Source organism: Schistocerca cancellata, unplaced genomic scaffold (assembly GCF_023864275.1).
Source record: "Schistocerca cancellata isolate TAMUIC-IGC-003103 unplaced genomic scaffold, iqSchCanc2.1 HiC_scaffold_782, whole genome shotgun sequence".
In the NCBI taxonomy this organism is placed as follows: domain Eukaryota; kingdom Metazoa; phylum Arthropoda; class Insecta; order Orthoptera; family Acrididae; genus Schistocerca; species Schistocerca cancellata.
This window is the reverse complement of record NW_026046793.1, coordinates 3,846,450-3,870,719: the sequence shown is the minus strand read 5'-3', so window position 1 is coordinate 3,870,719 and position 24,270 is coordinate 3,846,450.

Here is a 24,270-nt window from a genome sequence, read left to right as displayed (position 1 = left end):
CAGTATTCATAGAATGAGGAATGATATTCAGTTCCTAGCAATATCACACATTTAGCATCTTCCCTCTCACGTTCAACTAGTGGCAGTTCATCACATCCCAGACCCAACTCAATCATTCAGTAAATCTTTGATGTATGTTCCTAAGTCTCCTCCAAGGTAAAACACAATGAGCTGCCGTGCCTGCGTTAGACCAGACTGTCTACAAGCTATTCGCTGCAATATTAGCTGATATCACTGGAGTGAAATCAGATGACTAAAGGGCGTGCATCAAGCCACAGAAAATATATGGTGACTATCGGAGGGGAGATACTTTCGTGGACAATGAAACTGAAAATATAATCAAATCTGTCGGTATAGATCCTAAGAGTCGGCATTATTCATCCGTGACTGAAAAAGCAGGCGACGAATTAACAGACTTCACTACGGAAAGTATCATCACCGGGATTTTTTTTTTTTTTTTTTGTCACCTTCTCGGGCGTAAACGTGATGGTACCGCCACAGCAGTTCGCTTTGCCGGCTAATAATAATTGTATTTGTTGTTTACAGACGAAAAAATGAAAACAGAGTTTACAAAAATTGTTGTGTGGTCGAGCAATGTTTCTCCTGTCTAACTTGTTTTGCGCCCTGTCACGCTCCTGTCTCAGCGCTCCCACATGCGAGAAATGCAGCGCATCCATTTCTGACGCGTGGGGCGGACAGAAACTGCTGACGGGCGCAATTATCTCGTTCCTTTCTAGGTCGAGATAGAGGTGACAGGCACCGCGGACGCTCCGATGCCTCGATATACGTCCGAACTGCTTGATCAGGGCAGTCCTTCCCACACAACGGCCTCCCAGTCGCATGGGATTACAAGAGTCCGCCATAACTCCCAGCCGGACAAAATTCTCTCTGACAGCAGTCACATAACGCCTCTAGCCGCCCCCAGCATTATTTCGCTGCTCGCAGAACGCCGCGGCCAAGGAGTGAGCAAGAAACCCCGTATTCGTTATAAATCACGGTGATTGAGAAGTCACAGATATCACAATAACAATTTTAAACAGAATCTTGCGATTTCAGTCACAAATAGGAGACGCAAACAGCCTCGAACATTCAACGTTGTGTGCCATCTGTTGGCCGAATTCCGAACTTCTTCCTGTGAACCTTTTGTCTCGCTGCGATTTCAGTGACAAGTTGTAACTAGCAACTAAAGAGCACAGTTCACATTCAGCGTCGTGTGTCATCTGTATGTACTTCTTTCTCTGAACTTTAGCTGCGGTTTCAGTAACCATTTGCAAGTAGCAACTAAAAAGCACAATTAACTTCGACATCGTGTGCCATCTGCTGGCCGAATTTCGTACTTCTTTCTCTGAATCTATGTCCTATATTCTAGCCCGGATTTCAGTGACCCAAGTGGAAGCCGCACGTAGCAACTAAAAACCGCAGTTAGGTGCTGTATGCCATTTGTTGTCCTACGTCTTTACTTCGTTCTAAGAATCTTGTGTCTCACGATACGGATGCATAACAAACCTATGGTCGAAGAAATGCACCAAGAGGTCAATTTGCTCTGAGAAAAATTTTATACTAGGTTGCCGCCGAGGAATATGAAGGCCCAATAAAGATTGTGCTAATAGACAGGCCCAAGGCGTAGAATTGTCGTGACATAGATAAACACACTCTTCATCATAAGGCTCTGGCGACTATTTTGAAGCGTATTACAAACATACAGGGTGATTCAGGAAGATTTTAATATATTACTCTACAAGTAAAACTAAAGAAAAGAGTTCATATAAACAATGGTCCTCAAATGTTTAGTTACAGAGTTACGGCTAGTACTAGATTTGGCCCGAAATTTAGCAACTTCGCTAATATGAAGCCATCGAAAATGTTTGAGGTTAAATTAAAGCACGATTTCCATTTATTGATCTGGTGAATCTAATAAAACATGTCCCAGACGTTTATCTGCAGTAGTTTTCCAGAACATCCACAGACGCAATGACGAAAATTCGTAAAATTTGTAATTTATTAGCTACTCGGCCAAATTTGTTTTTTTAAATTCCAGACAATTGCTCGAAGTTTTCAACAGAATTTGCTGAGAATTTAATTTTGGAAAAATGATGGTAATAACGTTAACTGAAACTGTATGAATGTGTCAGAAAATCTGCTATTATTAATACCATAGTACTCATGAATTCATGTGAAACCGGAAAAAACAAAGCTCAGTGTTAAGGCAGTTGTATAAAGTACATACAATTTCACATTAAATTCACAATAAATGCTCAAAAATGTCTCCGCCGGGTTCAATGGATTTAGCTGCACGTGTATGAGCAGATTTTGATGCTCGTTTACGTTTCACAGGGGTGTTCTTAATTTCGTTAATAGTTCGTGCATTCGGAATTCTCCGGGTTGGATAACACACGCGACATTCGTTAACTGCAGGCGTAGAATAACCATCACATTCGCCATAAATAAACACCATATGTGCCTATTCGTCTGTCGTAGATTTTAAAGGCATCCCTATTTCATAAATAATCTACAAACTACAACAGTTACTGTATAGTTTCACTTACATACACTGTTGTTATTACGTTCTTTCGCTGAAGAATACATAAAGCTAACTCGCTTTAAGGTTAGGAAACTACTGAACAACTCATTAACGGTTGCCAACAATGACATAACGTTCCTACATTCTTAATGCAAAGTAAACAAATTTACTTGTATAATAATCTTTGCTTCTCTGGATGTTGCAGAAAACTACTGCAGATACACGTTTTGGACATGTTTTATTAGATTCACCGGCCAAATATCAACAAAATAAATGTAAATTGTGCATTACTTTAACCTCGTACAATTTTGCGATGGCTTCATATTAGCGAAGTTGCTAAATTTCAGGCAAAATCTTTTATTAGCTGGAACTCCGTTACCAAAAATTTGTGGACTTATGTTTATATGAACTTTTTTTCTGTAGTTTTACTTGTAGAGTAACATATTAAATATTTGCATACCTTCGTTAATTTTACATAAACTCTTAAAAATGCAATATGGTGTCTACTAAGTAACTTCTACCAAATGTTTTTTCGGACAGTGCAATTCGCAGTTAACCTTTTGTCTGTATTTTCAAATATTGCGTTAGTACTATTCCCAATGTCAACTTGCAATTGTAAGATCAGTGCTTTCCACTGTTTTCACTTGCACATTATCAACCTTAAGACACGCAACCTTCCAGCCTAACCTAGACGTTAGGCTACGCTACAGGTTAGTCTGTCATCAAAACCAACATTCACGGCGGGAGGGTTAATTGTGTTTGTTCATTTCTCTACCAACTTTATACGTTGATTCAAGAACAGTAGGAAGTGCAAATATAAACAATAGTTCTGTGATCCACGCTAGCACCCTGCGACTGTTTCGCGAAACATGGTAAACAACTGAGCAGCGAATATTGTTAAACTGGAGAATATTTTCGGGCCCATCAGTACCGCCATGTCAATATTTCCGGTACTGACAACACATTAATACTCATCCTCAGACGGTCAAATAAATTGACAACAATATCGAACGCATGAGGGCCCCTTAAAGCGTAAAAATTTGAAACTAAAGATGTTTTATATCTATTTTCCAAGAAAAAACTAACAACAAAAACTTTTTTGTCGAATACACGTTTGATAAGGACTAAACACATTTACTTCTACAGAAAAACTGTTGACAACGGTTCAAACACGCATATAAAGAGAGAGAGAGAGAGTGTATTTAGGATTCTTATAGATTTCCAGTGCACTGATCACACACCTTTCGTTTTCACTTTCAGTGACCTACATGTCATCTTCGTCATCAGATTCATCGGTAGAAAATTAACTCGCTGTTTCGTGAACAGTGGGAATACCATTTTGGATGGTAATGTTGCTACCGGGATCGCCATCTTGATCTGAACAGTCAGCGTCACATTATTCCTCAGCCCAGGTTAGTATACTTTCCTCGAAGTTTGGATCTGTAGCGTTAACTTTTTTGGGTTCGCGAACATATTCACTAAACTGAAAATACTACACTAACTGCTTCACGGAGTCGTGGGAACTCGGACATGTCTTCCCACCCAGATCAACAAATACGAAAGTTACTACAGCTTCAGGCTTCCCTGGATCCCAGAGACTCCACAATGCTGTTGATAAAGCAAGGGAAATTATAAAAATAAAGTCTAGTAACACATTAGCTGCGTTTGACCTCATAGCTTACGTCTTCCGCATTGGTGAAAGACTTTCATGCTGAACTTTCATTTTGAAAGTATTTAACATGATTATTACAGAATTTCGTGACTCAAATGCTGCATTTAACCCGTGTTACAGATCTGTGATGGAGCATCATTTTTACTCTAAATTCCATGGCGAAATAAGTTAAAAAAATATTTAGAGGAGCGACAGTTAACAGTTTTAGTTTGACATGCTTACGTATTCGAGAGGAAATTGTTGTTGTTTTTGTGGTCTTCAGTCCTGATATTGGTTTGATGCAGTTCTCCATGCTACTCTATCCTGTGCAAGCTGCTTCATCTCCCAGTACCTACTGCAACCTACATCCTTCTGAATCTGCTTAGTGTATTCATCTCTTGGTCTCCCTCTACGATTTTTACCCTCCACGCTGCCCTCCAGTACTAAATCGGTGATCCCTTGATGCCTCAGAACATGTCCTACCAACCGATCCCTTCTTCTAGTCAAGTTGTGCCACAAACTCCTCTTCTCCCCAATTCTATTCAATGCTTCCTCATTAGTTATGTGATCTATCCATCTAATCCTCAGCATTCTTCTGTAGCACCACATTTCGAGAGCTTCTATGCTCTTCTTGTCCAAACTATTTATCGTCCACGTTTGACTTCCATAAATGGCTACACTCCATACAAATACTTTCAGAAACGACTTCCTGACACTTAAATCTGTATTCGATGTTAAGAAATTTCTCTTCTTCAGAAACGCTTTCCTTGCCATTGCCAGTCTACATTTTATATCCTCTCTACTTCGACCATCATCAGTTATTCTGCTCCCCCCAAATAGCAAAACTCCTTTACTACTTTAAGTGTCTCCTTTCCTAATCTAATTGCCTCAGCATCACCCGACTTAATTTGACTACATTCCATTATCCTCGTTTTGCTTTTGTTGATGTTCATCTTATATCCTCCTTTCAACACACTTTCCATTCCGTTCAACTGCTCTTCCAAGTCCTTTGCTGTCTCTGACAGAATTACAATGTCATCGGCGAGCCTTAAAGTTTTTATTTCTTCTCCATCGATTTTAATTCCTACTCCGAATTTTTCTTTTGTTTCCTTTACTGCTGGCTCAATATACAGATTGAATAACATCGGGGAGAGGCTACAACCCTGTCTCACTCCCTTCCCAACCACTGCAAAATACGCATCGCACAAGAAAAGTTCGACAAAAAAAAAAAATGGTTCAAATGTCTCTGAGCACCATGGGACTAAAATCTGAGGTCAACAGTCCCCTAGAGATCAGAACTACTTAAACCTAACTAACTTAAGAAGATCACACACATCCATGCCCAAGGCAGGATTCGAACCTGCGATCGTAGCGGTCGCGCGGTTCCAGAATGAAACGCCTAGAACCGCTCGGTCACTCTGGCTGGCTAAGAGTTTGACATGAAAAGTTAATATTTTCAAGGGGAACATCTGAGAAACTGGTCGTCTCCTAATCCGGCCAATCCCCCAAGGAGGTCAAATTTTTATTTTAAAGCATGAACCCCCATGTTTATTGCAGATTCGGATTCTACGCCGAAAAATACCGAGGGTTAACCAACGGGAAATTTTCCATTTGTGGTGGACGGCACTGTAATCGACCAAATGAAATTTTTCCGCTTTTTGCAAATTGAGAATCAGCTCATATCATTCTACAGCACATCTACCATAACAAGGTAAACTCTGTTCTCCTAAACAGTTGACATTATGGCTAAAATTTAATTTAGTTTTGCGAAATTGATTGTACAGTAAAACATTTACGTTTACACATTTAAAAGTCTGGCAAATAAGCTACATTTAAATTAACCTAGTCTCCCATTCTCACCAGGGTTGATTTTGGTAAGTTCCTCAGCATCGAGATGCTGGATTTCGGATGAACACCTCCTGTCTCACCGCCAGCTGATTTTGGTGGTTTCTTCATCCAGCCACAGGAACCCTTTCGCTGATTACGGCGCCATGTTCCTCAAATCACAAAAATTATTTTGGATAAGCTGTAGGCATATTTTGGCTGAGAATCCGAGTCGTCAATGAAAAGGGGAGTTCCCACTTGAAAAATAAAATATCGACTTCCCTCCCCCATGGAGCTGTGGGTTGGGGCTGCCAGTTTAAGCGGACCACACCGTGGTTCAGGTCGAAAAAAATCGATTTCCGGTTTTCATCGTATTTAGATAGATTAAGATTTCATTTAAGTACTCTGAAAAGGATTTTGCTGAAAAAAATTTTTTTCGAGCATTTAAAGGGCATTTTCCTACCACGTGTGTTTATCAGTCTCTAAGCTTACACACTACTTAACCTAAATTATCCTAAGGACAAACACACACACCCATGCCTGAGGGAGGACTAGAATCTCCGCCGGGACCAGCCGCACAGTCCATGACTGCAGCGCCTGAGACCGCTCGGCTAATCCAGCGCGGCGATTGTAATTCTACGAGTGCATCATCAAAGAAGCTCTCGCCATTTCAAGAGATTTACGACGAATTTACTGTAAGTGACAAAGGGTGCAAAAACATTATTCTAGATTCGAGAATATCATCAGATGTAATTTCTAAATTTGTACAATGTAGACAGTGTGGTGAGTCACAGAGGGTGAAAATTTGTGAGAGTGCCAGTGGGAGAAAAGGCCTAGCAATTGCTTTGGATTTAATTTGCACTAAATACTCAGCTGTGATTTCATTTATGAGTTCTTCACAACCAGATGCAAGTGGCCCTTACGAAATCAATACTAGATTAGTTTATGCCTTACGATCCATTGCCAAAGGCATGGCTGCAGGGAGAACATTTTGTTCAGTGATGTACGTACATCAACCACCAAATAAATTTGAAAAACTGACTGCAATACTAGAGAAAGCTGTATGTAAGGTCAGTGACGAAAGCACGAAACTGGCTGCTAGGGAAGCAGTGGAAGAAAATGATGGATGTTCGGATATTGCAGTTGCACTTGATGGAAGTTGGCAGGAAACAGGATACTTCTCTGAATGGAGTAGTGACTACCACGATTGTTGACACCAGTAAAGTGTTAGATGTGGAGGTAATGTCTCAATACTGCAAATGTTGTAAAGACAATGAACATAAAGAACACTACTGTGTGGCTAATTTTAGAGAAACAAGTGGTGGTATGGAACTTCATGTATTACAATAAAATGAGGAAAGCTGATGCAGACAGGTCTGCATCTAATGTGGCCAAGAAAGCAAGACAAACATCCAGGAAGGTGAAAAAGAAGCTAGGAGACCTGCTAGAGGCCAAAGAAGGGCCACCATATGCAGCAGGACAGTTTTAAGTAACTGTAAGTAACAAATTTCAAAAGTTTTTTTCTTTAAAGTCAATTTCTCGCAAACTAAAATTTTCAGTACATATGCCCCATTATATCAGAAACTACCATAGAAAAATTAAATGAAATTTTCAGAGACTCTGCATAACATAAAAAGCCACCTCTGGTACTACATTCATTAATATTCCCCCATTAGAAAAAAATTAATATTTTTTGTTAATAAATTTTAAAAAGTATTTCTTAAAAACTATAAAATAGATAAAGTAAATTTTAGTACAGCATCATGTAACGTACAGTAAAAATATTAAGGTCCTGCATCAAATAGTTTTTTTTTCAGAAATGGGTCAATTACTTGCCTAAAATAACATGGATTAGATAGACGGGGTGTAGTCCCCTTAAGTGCAGGCAGATGTGTCCTTTGAAAATATTAGCTTTTCATCTAGAACATGTTTTCACACGATGCGTATTTTTCGAGATATTCAATCATTCCAAGTTAAAATAAACGTAAAACAACTGAACTCCACCCGAACAGACCATGGAGGCCCGACGGTACCGACCGGCCGCCGTGTCCTCCTCAGAGACAGGCGCCACTGGATGTGGACGCGCAGGGGGCATGTGGCCAGCACATTCTTCAAGCCATATGTCAGCTTACGAGACCGGAGCCGCTACTTCTCAATCGAGAAGCTCCTGTTTGCCTCACAAGGGCTATTTCATTCCTACTCTCCAACGGGGTGTCTCACAACGCCAAGGCGGTAAAAATGGCTTGAAGAATTCCCTTTGCAAGATACCTCGTGTGGGAGGGAGAAAGAGGTGTGAATTTTATTTAAATTCTGTAAATGAAATGCAAGGAGTACTGTTCAACATATAAGTGGTTTATTCAGTCAAACTGCATTAACCTGCATATGCAATAATTATTGAAATTTTATCAGATTCATTTAACAATCACTCACAAATTATTCAAATAATGATAAACAAAAATAAAAAATTTGGGTCGCCAGATACAGTAGAAAGTATCAAATAAAAAACAACAAACAGAATTGAATTGGCACCAAGAGCTCACAAGAAGTGAATTATATGAGGTGCCTGCCCTGGTATTTGCTTTTTAACATGGGCATTGTATGACTTCATTCTAATTTAACATATAAATAAATTACACGAGACGGGTTGACCTGGCGTAATAAATGAGGAAGGAATACAAGAAAAACAGCTCTTAGTGGGCAAACGGTGAGCACTGTGCCTTGCGTCTTTACGAGCATCTAACACGTTGAAAAGAAATTGAAGAAAGCGAAAGAAGAATGCGCATCGAGGAAAGCGGGCGTCTTCTGTATTACCATGTTCATAGCGTGGTCGGCGTGGCGGTGGAGTCGGCTGATTGCGTCCGGCTGCATCGAGGCTCTGCCGTCGACATAGTTGATAGCGTCTAACGTGCCCTACGCTGAAAATAGTGACCGAAACCTGCTGCTGGAAGTTACTATTATTAGACGACGGTATGCGTCCATCTTCAAGTGCAAACCTACGTGAAACTGCATTAAACAAAGCTCAAAACTATTCTAAAAATACTACCGTCATCGGACATGTACTAAAACAAAATGTGATCCTGAGTTAAGCTCTTGATAACGCACACAGTGAGTGAAGCTCGCCTACTTGGATGTGAAAAACTTTGCTCTCTACGCTGTTTGCGACGAATGCAAAGTGCATTGTCTCATTACAAGCGATAAGAGAATCCTTGCGACGAATCGGAAGCAGTCAAGAGTGAACTCCTGCCTCCTCAGAAGCAATATTCGGAATCCCCCATACTGGTGCACTCCTCGCACCTGGAGAGAGAGAGCCGTTCCCCTCCAGCCTCTTGTCTCCGCCCTTCCGCAAATTATGTAGCTCATACTATTTTTCAAAGCGAACATGAGATTCTTGCCAATGAAGAGGTCCGTTTCCAAATTTCTTCCCTCCTTGCCGTCGCACTCCGCGAGGAAAAGAGAGCGATAACCTGTGTGAGACAGAGTATACAAATAAACCGAGACTTCTCCCTTTGAGTATTGCCACTACGTTCCCAGGTATTCTGCTCGTGGGAAACGGCCAAAATTCCCCGGGCCACTTGAGATTCTTGGACACCCGAGTCGTGTTGTTGCTATTCAACTCGCCGCTCTGCAGGCGTTACCTAGAATCGTGACCAAACTGTTTTTCGCTCTTAAGTTTGTAGTTTCCGCTGCCTCGGGCACACGTGCGAATGTCCACGGCTTCCCTTGGCAGCGTGTCGACGTATGCAGCGTCTTCGCCTGTCGTTAATCCTCTGGGGCCTGCCCTCTGTGAAGCGGGCCGACATAGCTGCGCGACCTGTGTCCACCTGGTAGCTGGGTGTTGTGTACATAGTTCCGTGTAGTCAGCGCGTCCACAACTTTCCCACTAGAGTGCGCCCCGCTAAGCACAACAGCGCAGGCGCAGCGCTCGTCTGTCTCCGCACTACGAGATGGCGCTGCCTTAGAGATGGACCAAATTCCGCTTTCGCCAATCAGCGTATTAATATGTAACACAGCCAATGAGATTGCTGCTAACGTAGAACCTTTTCTCCTCACGGATCACACTCCCGCAGTGATACCTCAACGTGCGAGGTATTATAACGAGTGTACAGACCTCCGATTAGTCAGTATGCATTAGTCTGCATTTGTCTGTACCAGTCTATAGTCAATTTTCGGTCTGCACCTAATAAGATTACCATATTGCTGTACATAGCCATGAAGATAAATGTATAGACACTTTTGTCAAGTATCAGAGATATGTGAGAATAAGATCAACGTACCAAGACCAAAGAAACTTCAGATTGTCAATTGTAAATAGCATCCAGAACCAAGTTAAGTTACTTTTATGCTTGTTATTATTTTAATAAATGTGTGTGAAAATTAATCAGTTTCTGTTTAAAGTTGGTCACTGTCAATCTGCTACTCTAAGTGCGCAAGTGGCATTTCTGTCGTCTGACCTAACGGTAGAAGATAAACACGCCAAGATAAGACCACGAGACATATTGCTGACACTCGCCTACTTCATTAGAGCGACAAGCCAAATAATCTGATGGTGTGTGTACCGAAGGACTTAGAGTACGCACACCACACTGGGCTTCCCAGCTAGGAACGCATCAGAAGAATTCCTTTCATGCACAAAATGTACCAAGTATGCAAAGAGAAGAATCATAGCCCTTTACCGACGCTTAGTGACACAATAATTCACCTCCATCATACTTCATATATTGCAATAAACTAATGACTGATTTTAAAAGCAATTACCTCCTTTAATTAAAAACATGAAAAGCTTTGACGCTTTTCACCTTTACTAAACTGGAGATGCTCCTTCCACTGTAGCTGGTTTTGTGCGACCTAGGTTTCAGCGGGATCTTGTCTTCAACTGCTGTATAACGACTGCCCTGTAATTGCCTTGACAAGTTCCAGTTTTTTTGTTAAAGGGTATTAATGTTGGACCTGACAAAGTCATACAATTCTGTGTGTAGTATTTTTATATTTCAATGTATCCCTGTTGTCATAGCTTCCTTTGGAATTTCATACACTTGTTCATAGTTTTTGACTTTGCAGTGCACTTGCACACAAGTCATCTTTATTAGTTTCCCCTTTTCTGTTGCACTGAATGAACTGTTCTGTTATATTATCATCACTGTACGCTGAGGTGTCGAATAGCGATATAGATATATACAGATACCGGTAGTATCGTGTTGTTGTTGTTGTGGCCTTCAGTCCTGAGGCTGGTTTGATGCAGCTCTCCATGCTACTCTATCTGTGCAAGCTTCTTCATCTCGCAGTACCTACTGCAGCTTACATCCTTCTGAATCTGCTTAGTGTATTCGTCTCTTGATCTCCCTCTACGATTTTTACCCTCCACGCTGCCCTCCAGTACTAAATTGGTGACCCCGTGACGCCTCAGAACATATCCCTCCAACCGATCCCTTCTTCTAGTCAATTTGTGCCACAAACTCCTCTTCTCCCCAATTCTATTCAATACCTCCTCATTAGTTATGTGATCTACCCATCTAATCTTCAGCATTCTTCTGTAGCACCATATTTCGAAAGCTTCTATTCTCTTCTTGTCCAAACTATTTAGCGTCCATGTTTCACTTCCTTACATGGCTACACTCCATACAAATACTTTCAGAAACGACTTTCTGACACTTAACTCTATACTCGATGTTAACAAATTTCTCTTCTTCAGAAACGCTTCCCTTGCCATTGCTAATCTACATTTTATATCCTCTCTACTTCGACCATCATCAGTTATTTTGCTCCCCAAATAGCAAAACTCCTTTACTACTTTAAGTGTCTCATTTCCTAATCTGATTCCCTCAGCATTACCCGACTTAATTCGACTACATTCTATTATCCTTGTTTTGCTTTTGTTGATGTTCATCTTATACCCTCCTTTCAAGACACTGTCCATTCTGTTCATTTGCTCTTCCAAGTCCTTTGCTGTCTCTGACAGAATTACAATGTCATTGGCGAACCTCAAAGTTTTTATTTCTTCTCCATGAATTTTAATACCTACTCCGAACTTTTCTTTTGTTTCCTTTACTGCTTGCTCAATATACAGATTGAATAGCATCGGGGAGAGGCTACAACCCTGTCTCACTCCCTTCGCAACCACTGCTTCCCTTTCATGTCCCTCGACTCTTATAGCTGCCATCTGCTTTCTTTACAAATTGTAAATAGCCTTTCGCTCCCAGTATTTTACCCCTGCCACCTTTAGAATTTGAAAGAGAGTATTCCAGTCAACATTGTCAGAAGCTTTCTCTAAGTCTAGTAATGCTAGAAACGTAGGTTTGCCTTTCCTTAACCTTTCTTCTAAGATAAGTCGTAGGGTCAGTATCGTGCACACAGTGCATTGATGGAGGTCTCATTTGTACTCAGGTGATTCATGTGAAAAGGTTTCCAACGTGGTTCTGGGCACACAGCGGTAATTAATAGACTTTAAATGTGGAACGCTAGATGGAGCTAGACCCATGGAACGTACCATTGCGGAAATCATTAGGGAATTCAATATTCCGAGGTCCACAGTGACAAGACTGTGCCAAGAATACCACACTCCAATACAGGCATTACTTCTCACCACTGACAGTTAACCACCCAGGGTAGCGGTGTTGGTAGAGTTGTCGACTTTGCGTTGAAGTCCAAAGCAACAGACTACGCCAAGTACCTTTGCTAAGAGTATGACGTCGCATTCAGTGGCTTCGTGACCATATCGGTTGGACCCTGAGCGACTGAGAAACTGTGGCCTGGTTAGATGAGTCCCGGTTTCAGTTGGTAAGAGATGATAGTATGTTCGAGTATAATGACTTTTCTGGAGACTAAAATCTACTCTGTAGGAATCAGCATGGGTTTGGAAAAAGACGATCGCGTGTGAAAACCCAGCTCGCGCTATTCGTCCACGAGACTCAGACGGCTTCCCAGGTAGACGCCGTGTTCCTTGACTTCCGCAAGGCGTTCGATACAGTTCCCCACAGTCGTGTAATGGACAAAGTAAGAGCATACGGACTATCAGACCAGTTGTGTGATTGGATTGAAGAATTCCTAGATAACAGAACGCAGCATGTCATTCTCAATGGAAGGAAGTCTTCCGAAGTAAGAGTGATTTCAGGTGTGCCGCAGGGGAGTGTCATTAGACCGTTTCTATTCACAATATACCGCGTGATAAAAAAGTCAGTATAAATTTGAAAACTGAATAAATCATGGAATAATGTAGACAGAGAGGTACAAATTCACACACATGCTTGGAATGACATGGGGTTTTATTAGAACCAAAAAAATACAAAAGTTCAAAAAATGTCCGACAGATGGCGCTTCATCTGATCAGAATAGCAATAATTAGCATAACAAAGTAAGACAAAGGAAAGATTATGTTCTTTACAGGAAATGCTCAATATGCCCACCATCATTCCTCAACAATAGCTGTAGTCGAGGAATAATGTTGTAAAAAGCACTGTAAAGCATGTCCGGAGTTATGGTGAGACATTGGCGTCAGATGTTGTCTTTCAGCATCCCTAGAGATGTCGGTCGATCACAATACACTTGCGACTTCAGGTAACCCCAAAGCCAATAATTGCACGGACTGAGGTCTGGGGACCTGGAAGGCCAAGCATGACGAGAGTGGAGGCTGAGCACACGATCGTCACCAAACGACGCACGCAAGAGATCTTTCACACATCTAGCACCATCCTTCATAAACATCGTACGTTCCAGCAGATGTTTATCAGCCAGGCTGGGGATGATGCGATTCTGTAACATTACAGCTCCTTTTATACACGATTGTCATGCGCAGTCACTGACGTTTTGCTGTCCAGCGCCATCTGTCGGACATTTTGTGAACTTTTTTTTTCTTCTAATAAAACCCCATGTCATTCCAAGCATGTGTGTCAATTTTTACCTCTCTATCTACATTATACTGTGGTTTATTAAGTTTTCAAATTTATACTGACTTTTTTATCACCCCGTACATAAATGACCTTGTGGATAACATCGGAAGTTCACTGAGGCTTTTTGCGGAAGATGCTGTAGTATATCGAGAGGTTGTAACAATGCAAAATTGTACTGAAATGCATATCTGCAACGAATTGACGCATGGTGCAGGGAATGGCAATTGAATCTCAATGAGCCCGCATCTCGTGGTCGTGCGGTAGCGTTCTTGCTTCCCACGCCCGGGTTCCCGGGTTCGATTCCCGGCAGGGTCAGGGATTTTCTCTGCCTTGTGATGGCTGGGTGTTGTGTGCTGTCCTTAGGTTAGTTAGGTTTAAGTAGTTCTAAGTTCTAGGGGACTGATGACCATAGATGTTAAGACCCATAGTGCTCAGAGCCATTTGAATCTCAATGTAGACAAGTGTAATGTGCTGTGAATACATAGAAAGAAAGATCCTTTATCATTTAACTACAATATAGCCGGTCAGCAACTGGAAGCAGTTAATTCCACAAATTATCTGGGAGTAGACATTAGGAGTGATTTAAAATGGAATGATCGTATAAAGTTGATCGTCGGTAAAGCAGATGCCAGACTGAGATTCATTGGAAGAATTCTAAGGAAATGTAATCCGAAAACAAAGGAAGTAGGTTACAGTACACTTGTTCGCTCACTGCTTGAATATTGCTCACCAGTGTGGGATCCATGCCAGATAGGGTTGATAGAAGAGATAGAGAAGATCCAACGGAGAGCAGCGCGCTTCGTTACGGGATCATTTAGTAACCGCGAAGCGTTTCGGAGATGATAGATAAACTCCAGTGGAAGACTCTAGAGGAGAGACGCTCAGTAGCTCGGTACAGGCTTTTGTTGAAGTTTCGAGAACATACCTTCACCGAGGAGTCAAAATGGTTCAAATGGCTCTGAGCACTATGGGACTTAACATCTGAGGTCATCAGTCCCCTAGAACTTAGAACTACTTAAATCTAACTAACCTAAGGACATCACACACATTCATGCTCGAGGCAGGATTCGAATCTGCGACCGTAGTGGTCTCGCGGTTCCAAACTGACGCGCCTAGAACCGCTTAGCCACACCGGCCGGCACCGAGGAGTCAAGCAGTATATTGCTCCCTGCACGTATATCTCGCAAAGAGACCTTGAGGATAAAATCAGAAAGATTGGAGCCCACACAGAGGCATACCGACATGCTTTCTTTCCACGAACAATATGAGACTGGAGTAGAAGGGAGAACCGATGGAGGTACTCAAAGTACCCTCCGCCACACACCGGCAGGTGGCTTGCGGAGTATGGATGTAGATGCAGATGTAGATAGTAGGGTTCCACTGTGATGTAGACCCCACGACGCCGCGGTGGTGGTTCCCTAATGGTGTGGGTTGTGTTTACATGGAATGGACTGCGTCCTCTGGATGTTCGGTTACTAGGAGACCAAACAGCCATTCACGCCCCCAAACGACGATGGAATTTTCAGAATAACGATGCGTCATGTCGCCAGGCCACAATTGTTGACAACTGGTTTGAAGGAAATTCTCTACAACTCGAGTGCACGGTTTGGCCACGCATATCACAAAACACGTGACCCATCGAACATTTATGAGGCATGAAGGAGAGGTCAGTTTGTGCACAGAACCCAGCGCTGACAACATTTTCGCAATTATGGGCGGCTATAATGGCAGCATGGCTCGAAATTTCTGTAGGGGACTTCCAGCGACTTTTTGAGTATGGCCGGACGGTGTGGCCGAGCGGTTCTGGGCGCTTCAGTCCGGAACCGCGCGACTGCTACGGTGGCAGGTTCGAATCCTGCCTCGGGCATGGATGTGTGTGATGTCCTTAAGTTAGTTAGGTTGAAGTAGTTCTAAGTTCTAGGGGACTGATGACCTCCAATATTAAGTCCCATAGTGCTCAGAGCTACTTTTGAGTCCATGCCACGTAAAGATGCTCCACTAAGCCACGCAAGAGGAGGTCTGAAATGATATGGGGAGGCATCCCCATGACTTTTCTCACCTCAGGGTATACTGTATTATGTTATTCAAAGATGCTCACCACATTCTTGTTCTCACTGAATTTAAAACAGTATATAGAATCAGTATATCTAAATTTTGTTTGGGGCTATGTTAGGGTGTTCCTTCGTCCTGTTTTTCCCGGGACAGATCGATTTTTTCCCCAAAATGTCCTGTTGTCCCAAAAGTTTTATTTTTGGAACCTTCAAATGTTCCACTTTTTTGTGATTTCGCTTGGCTAAAGTAATTCGCTGCTCTCGCATATATGCTATGAAGCGCCACTTGTGCAGCTTGCTTTACAATCATCGTTTACTTAATGTTAATGTTTTGCACTGGTAGTAGTTCAAATTCATGGTAACTTGTATTTTTGGTTGGTTTAGATGGCAAGAAATTCCTAGATAGCAAGAATTTCCTTTTCCACTGTGGTAAGCAGTCTGAAGAAATTTTAGTGGATACATGACGAGTCTAAATGTATGCAATCACTGTTTCATCACGGCAAAAAGAAAGTGCAATTCTGACAGCAAGTGTAAATTGAGTTTTCTTTTATCACTGGAAGTGGAGAAACTGCAGAATGTGTGGGTGTTTTCCTTAGCGAACTCCTGAAAGCTGTCAAACACACTCTAGTGGGGTACCACATGCTCCTTTTTATTGAAAGATGTGAAATGAAGAAAGACTCCTTGATAAAAAACAGAAAAGTGAAAAGTATGTTGAGAGTACAGGAGAATAAGTGTAAAAAGTTATTTGGGACGATGTGAGTGCATGATGCAAAGGTAAACTTCTGTTCCATTTAATTTTGTCAGTACAGCTTGTGTGGTATCACCTAAAGATCATGGCACCAAGGCAAAGCTGCCAACCAGTGCACATCGATACCACCACAGCTATTAGTGACGTCCCACTGCAATCCACAGTGACGAGTGGGAGAAACTGAAGATGACACACCCTCTCTCAGCACAGCAGTGCCCTCGCACAGAGGTCAATATGGAGCTTTGTCATAGTTTTCGAGCTCAGCTGAAATAATCAGCATCACCGACTAAGACTAAAGAGTTATTCGAGATTCATATGGAAATGTACTTTTGTAAATTTTGCAGGCCACTCTCCATTTCTCTTATGAGGATCTTCCTTTTGATTGTGTTCTTTCGTTTGGATGTTTTGTAGAGTCAAATTTAGATGGTTTGGTTAAATAATGAGGCAGACTGACGAAAATACTTAGCATTATGCCATCTCTTAATTTTGGCCGAACTCTTAGGACTTCTGCTTGTTTCTTAGCTATCTTTAAACGTATCAAAGTTTATTATATCTTCTTCCCTGAAATCCTTAGCACAGATTACAAATCTCTTGGACGGGGGTGGTGTGTGTCTATATTTGTTGGGATGCAGAATGTTGTGAGGTATCTTTTATCGCCACTGGAAAGGAAATTGATTGAACATCCTAGACAAAAAATGGCTCAAATGGCCGCACAAATGTGGATGATGAACAACGGAGTGGGCGTCCTTCGATCGTTAATGAAAGTTTGGTGCAGGAAGTGGACAATAAGGTGAGAGAAAACAGACACTTTGCGATTTCCTCCTTGTGGGATGACTTTCCTAATGTTTCTCGTAGTGTTTTGTATGGCATTGTGACTGAGCACTTGAATTATCAAAAATTTTGCGCACGTTTGGTACCGAAAATGTTGACGGATGTGCACAAAACCAAACCTTTATAAAGTGCATTGACTTTCCTTGAGCGGTACCACAACGACGGTGATGATTTCTATAGCCAAACTGTTATGGGCGATGAGACATAGGTGGCCTACGTCACACCAGAATCAAAGCAACGATCCATGAAAGTTGACGAAGGGCATCGTTTTGCTGCAAGACAATGCCCGTCGCATGTGGCGAATCAGACCAAAAATCTCATCACATATTTTCGATGGGAAACTCTAGATTATCCTCCGTACAGCCCAGATCTTGCACCCAGTAATTACCATCTGTTCCTGCACTTGAAGAAACACCTGGGCGGTCAGCGTCTTCGAGACGATGATGAAATCAAAACAGTGGTGATGCAGTGGTCAACAAGTCAGGCAGCATACTTCTATGTATCATGTGATTATGTCTGTAATCCAAACACTTTAATAGAAGGAATCATTTTGATTCATCAATATCTATTTATAGGTGTTATAACACCTTAAGTAATATTCAGGGTCATCATGTTTGTAATATATTATGTCAGAATGAATGGATGTTATATCTGAATACAAGAGTTTAGTTAACAAATTTTTGCAAAGAGAAAAGGCTCTTTAGAAATTTCATACCTTGGAATATTTGATGGAGACAAGTTTTATCACTTAGTGAAACATAATGTCCAGTTGGGGTCCATATCATGTTCATTATCAGAGTTTAGGATGGGATGGACTATGGTCTGGCAATGTGAGTGAAAAGATAAAGGTTGATTTTTGTCTTTATTGGAAAAAGGTGACTACAATGCAGGTGCATATACATTATCTAGTATAAGGTGATTTTCTGTGAACCCAGTGATATCATAGAGACATTGTGACTATGATCATAGTAAAGTGTCCCCGCTGAGTCGAACTTTATCGTAGATAGAATGTAATGTAAATATCATAATTGCAATATTCTCTGTAACCTTAACTCTCTAAGGATTGGGGGTTTAATATGTCTAACCATTCTTGAAGTTATTCTATAGGTGTGCTGTTAAGTTGGCTTTGTCACTCCAGCTCTTTTTATGTCCCATGGGTCCGAAAGCATTCTGCATGCCCTGACCTCTTCCATATTCTGCCCTAAGGTCTCATTAACTGGCCCTTCAACAAAATTGAACATGGGGTTTTCTACCAGCCTACAAGTATGACATGTAACTACCATAATATACAGGTTTCTGTAAGAGCATGCAAAAATGTAATAGGAAGGGAACCTGGGATCTGAGAAGACAACTTCAGGAGATAATAAGAATGAAATCACATTACTGTGTTCTTTTTTATTTACATTAATTACAGTTAACTGCAAATGCCATCATTAACCCAATGATCATACCATTTGTATTGTATCTTACAAAATGTGCTGAAAATGACAGCCATCAGCCTCAATGCGAGCACGACATCTGACACACCCTGACAATTATCCTTGGCCATGCGGGATTAGCCGAGCGGTCTAGGACGCTACAGTCATGGATTGTGCGGCTAGTCCCGGCAGAGGTTAGAGTCCTTCCTCGGGCATGGGTGTGTGTTTTTGTCCTTAGGATAATTTAGTTAAGTAGTGTGTAAGCTTAGGGACTGATGACCTTAGCAGTTAAGTCCCATAAGATAAAATCCGTGGTGTTCCGAATCACATCACACTCAGCTACAATTCTGGCAACTAATTCCATCTCTGTATCCTCTGGGGTCACATACACAAATTGCTTTAGATATCCCCATAGGAAATTAAGGGGATTCAGATACCATGACCTCGGAGGGAATGGAATGGGACGTCCCCTTCCCATCCAGCGACCAGGAAATACAACTTTAAGTAGTTGCACACTAAACTGAGGCAGTGCACCAACATGCTGTATCCACTTCCTCTTATAAACAGCCAAGGATATGTTCTCAAACAACTCAGCTAGAACTCTTTCCACAAACCTCATGCACGGGTGGCCAATCAGACAGCTAGGTAGAAGGTATGGCTCATCCTCCTTGTTTCCTTGCGGGAAATAAAGAATGCACACGTAAATAAACAGCACAATACATGTAAACTTGTAACATGTTAGTTGTAAATAAGCTGGAAAATGGTAATGCCAGACGAAGTGAGAGACAAGTTAACTCCCATATCTCCTTAAGCTGGCTTCAATGACCTCAAGTTCCCTACCTCAAACTGTTCAGTGGAGCATCCTCCATGTCCTGTTAAATTTTTGTACACTCTTATGGAAACATCCTGTATTAGTGCAGTGTCAAGATATTCAGCCTGAGGCATCAGGTTAGGAACAAAAGTCTGCCAGGTAATGTATCTTGTTTTAATTACCACATTAGCATAAGAACTGGGCAGTGGTCTGCAGGTCATATTACCCAATTCCACACAGCTTCACACTTCCACAAAGTAACTGACAGCAAGATAGGCTCCTTCCTTGTGTGCTGACTAATAGCATCCAATTATGTTGTCAGTTTGTTAGTGTAATGAGGCAAACCTCTCGTTGCTCGCAGAGTGTCCTAGCTAGAGAGGTGAATACTTCTGCATCTTCATAGAACAGTAAAGAGTGAACTTGAACAAAGACGCAATGGTCTTTACTCTGTCCATTCCAGCTGCTTATTGTTTGCATGTGGATTAGGTCATATTGAAGTGTTCATCTGCAGTCTTCATGAAATTTAATTGCTTGTATTGCATTGTCTATTAGTCCATCTGTCTGTGCCTCGTTGTCTTCAGAGGTATCCCAAAAAATTGCCCTCGCTGAAACTGAATAGACATAGAGTAACATTCGTGAGAGAATTAATAGTGACAGTCCTCCCTTGGAATAGGTCTTCATATCTCTCTGAAACATCATAGCAACCTATCATTACTGTTTCTGTAATGTCCCTCCATCTAATTCTGATCTTAAGCAGCTAAGAGCTTTTGTTGTTCTCTAGTCATTGTGCAGGGTGCGATCAGAGCTGTCTGCTTGTGCGATGGCTTATAATTAGAACATTCCCTCTGGCATCAGGTCTTGTCAGGTGCTTTACATTGCTTAATATGTGCTCCATGCTATGGTTGCAGACAACCCCCAGTAATATGATAGTGGTATACCACACCTGTGAGTATCCTAGTGCCAACAGCTCCAGGCCAAGTTTTCCTTACTGTGGCACCTGGCTTAGTATTTTCATTCTTTTCTGTCACATCAGGTTGTTAGTTGTCTACACTTTCATACATCATATCTTACAAACACCCTGAGAAACCCTAGATGCATTTTGATGAGCATACAGCAGTTTGTTAGGACTGCATTTATCCTTTCTTTAAACAAGATTTGGAGTGCCTTACTAGGGTATACTAGCCTCCAGTTTCGTCACATCCCCTGTATCTATGTGCCATTCACGTAAGTTTTCAGAAAACTGTATTTATTTATTTATTTATTTATCCTTTGACAAAGTACATTGTATGGATCAAGATATATTTTCATTTCATGAACCGGCAGGTACATAGTATTTACTGTCTGTTTAACAAAAATGTAGTTTATTAAAATTTATTCTAGGGCTATTTCATATTAAATTAGGTTTTGTACAATTTTTTTTGTGGTACAATAATGGTATTGCAATTGTTTTGAACTGTAGTGCACATAAATTCATTTGCACTGTCATAAGTTTTCTATTAGAAAATTTTTGAGACATTTTTTGAAAATATTTTTGTTTATTTCAAGAATGGAGTTTTTCAAGGGCTTTTGGTCAAGCGTATGATGGCTTCTTTTTTTGAATTTTGTGGTGTGTGTAGGCTCATGGAAGAGGTTTCGTTTCCTTGTGTCATGGTTGGATTGACTGATTGATTTGTATTGTTGTAGAGACCTCAGAGATCATCTGAGGCATTACAAAAGTCAATATTACACAGTATAAATGTTACACAAATAATTACAAAAATAAGAAAAATATTACACAATATAAATATTACACAAATACAAAACAGAGAAACTTCTGGTACAAATTGATATTGCATAGTAAATTTAGTCAATTACAGACTTGCTCCTATATAAAAGCATATAAAAACTGATCACAAAGTGTAATCATACCATATTCTTTGCCTCCCTTAAAAATTCATCAGTTTCATAAATGCTGAGCTCAAGAAAAATTTTGTTTACTTTTTCTTTGAATTGGAAGATCCCTGATATGTTGGGGTATGGCGTTAAAAAATTTTATGGACTTGTATAAGAAGCACGTGTGTGTGTGTGTGTGTGTTTTTAGTTACATCGGAAAGAAAGTAGGTCCTGCTTGTTTCTTGTGTTATAATTATGTCACATGTCATACTGTTGATAACTTGGGTAGTTTTCCTTAATACGCATTACACACTGTGGTATAAATATTGATGGCAGGGTCATAATCTGTAATTTTTTAAAGCTTGGCCTACAGTGAGCTCTGGGTGCCAAGCTACATATCAGCCTTATTGCCTTCTTTTGTAGTTTTGAAGACATTAGCTGCCTTGCTTTGATGTCCCCACAGTACTGTACCATAGGAAATGTGACTGTATATTAAAGCAAAATAAACCACTTTAAGCACTGGCACGTTTAGATAAAGACACAGCTTCCTTAGAGCAAATATTCCTTTGCTAATGCTGCTTCCCACTTTGTCCATATGGCTACCTCAGGATCCCCCCCATGAACCATGGACCTTGCCATTGGTGGGGAGGCTTGCATGCCTCAGCGATACAGATAGCCGTACCGTAGGTACAACCACAACGGAGGGGTATCTGTTGAGAGGCCAGACAAACGTGTGGTTCCTGAAGAGGGGCAGCAGCCTTTTCAGTAGTTGCAAGGGCAACAGTCTGGATGATTGACTGATCTGGCCTTGTAACAATAACCGAAACGGCCTTGCTGTGCTGGTACTGCAAACGGCTGAAAGCAAGGGGAAACTACGGCCGTAATTTTTCCCGAGGGCATGCAGCTTTACTGTATGATTAAATGATGATGGCGTCCTCTTGGGTAAAATATTCCGGAGGTAAAATAGTCCCCCATTCGGATCTCCGGGTGGGGACTACTCAAGGGGATGTCGTTAACAGGAGAAAGAAAACTGGCGTTCTACGGATCGGAGTGTGGAATGTCAGATCACGTAATTGGGCAGGTAGGTTAGAAAATTTAAAAAGGGAAATGGATAGGTTAAAGTTAGATATAGTGGGAATTAGTGAAGTTCGGTGGCAGGAGGAACAAGACTTCTGGTCAGGTGACTACAGGGTTATAAACACAAAGTCAAATAGGGGTAATGCAGGAGTAGGTTTAATAATGAATAGGAAAATAGGAATGCGGGTAAGCTACTACAAACAACATAGTGAACGTATTATTGTGGCCAAGATAGATACAAAGCATATGAAGCCCACACCTACTACAGTAGTACAAGTTTATATGCCAACTAGCTCTGCAGATGACGAAGAAATTGAAGAAATGTATGATGAAATAAAAGAAATTATTCAGATAGTGAAGGGAGACGAAAATTTAATAGTCATGGGTGACTGAATTCGAGTGTAGGAAAAGGGAGAGAAGGAAATGTAGTAGGTGAATATGGATTGGGGCTAAGAAATGAAAGAGGAAGCCGCCTGGTAGAATTTTGCACAGAGCACAACTTAATCATAGCTAACACTTGGTTTAAGAATCATGATAGAAAATTGTATGCATGGAAGAACCCTGGAGATACTAAAAGGTATTAGATAGATTATATAATGGTAAGACAGAGATTTAGGAACCAGGTTTTAAATTGTAAGACATTTCCAGGGGCAGATGTGGACTCTGACCACAATCTATTGGTTATGACCTGTAGATTAAAACTGAAGAAACTGCAAAAAGGTGGGAATTTAAGGAGATGGGACCTGGATAAACTGAAAGAACCAGAGGTTGTACAGAGTTTCAGGGAGAGCATAAGGGAACAATTGACAGGAATGGGGGAAGGAAATACAGTAGAAGAAGAATGGGTAGCTTTGAGGGATGAAGTAGTGAAGGCAGCAGAGGGTCAAGTAGGTAAAAAGACGAGGGCTAGTAGAAATCCTTGGGTAACAGAAGAAATATTGAATTTAATTGATGAAAGGAGAAAATATAAAAATGCAGTAAATGAAGCAGGCAAAAAGGAATACAAACGTCTCAAAAATGAGATCGACAGGAAGTGCAAAATGGCTAAGCAGGGATGGCTAGAGGACAAATGTAAGGATGTAGAGGCTTATCTCACTAGGGGTAAGATAGATACTGCCTACAGGAAAATTAAAGAGACCTTTGGAGATAAGAGAACCACTTGTATGAACATCAAGAGCTCAGATGCAAACCCAGTCCTAAGCAAAGAAGGGAAAGCAGAAAGGTGGAAGGAGTATATAGAGGGTCTATTCAAGGGCGATGTACTTGAGGACAATATTATCGAAATGGTAGAGGATGTAGATGAAGATGAAATGGGAGATAAGATACTGCGTGAAGAGTTTGACAGAGCACTGAAAGACCTGAGCCGAAACAAGGCCCCCGGAGTAGACAACATTCCCCTGGAACTACTGATGGCCTTGGGAGAGCCAGTCCTGACAAAACTCTACCATCTGGTGAGCAAAATGTATGAAACAGGCGAAATACCCTCAGACTTCAAGAAGAATATAATAATCCCAATCCCAAAGAAAGCAGGTGTTGACAGATGTGAAAATTACCGAACAATCAGTTTAATAAGCCACAGCTGC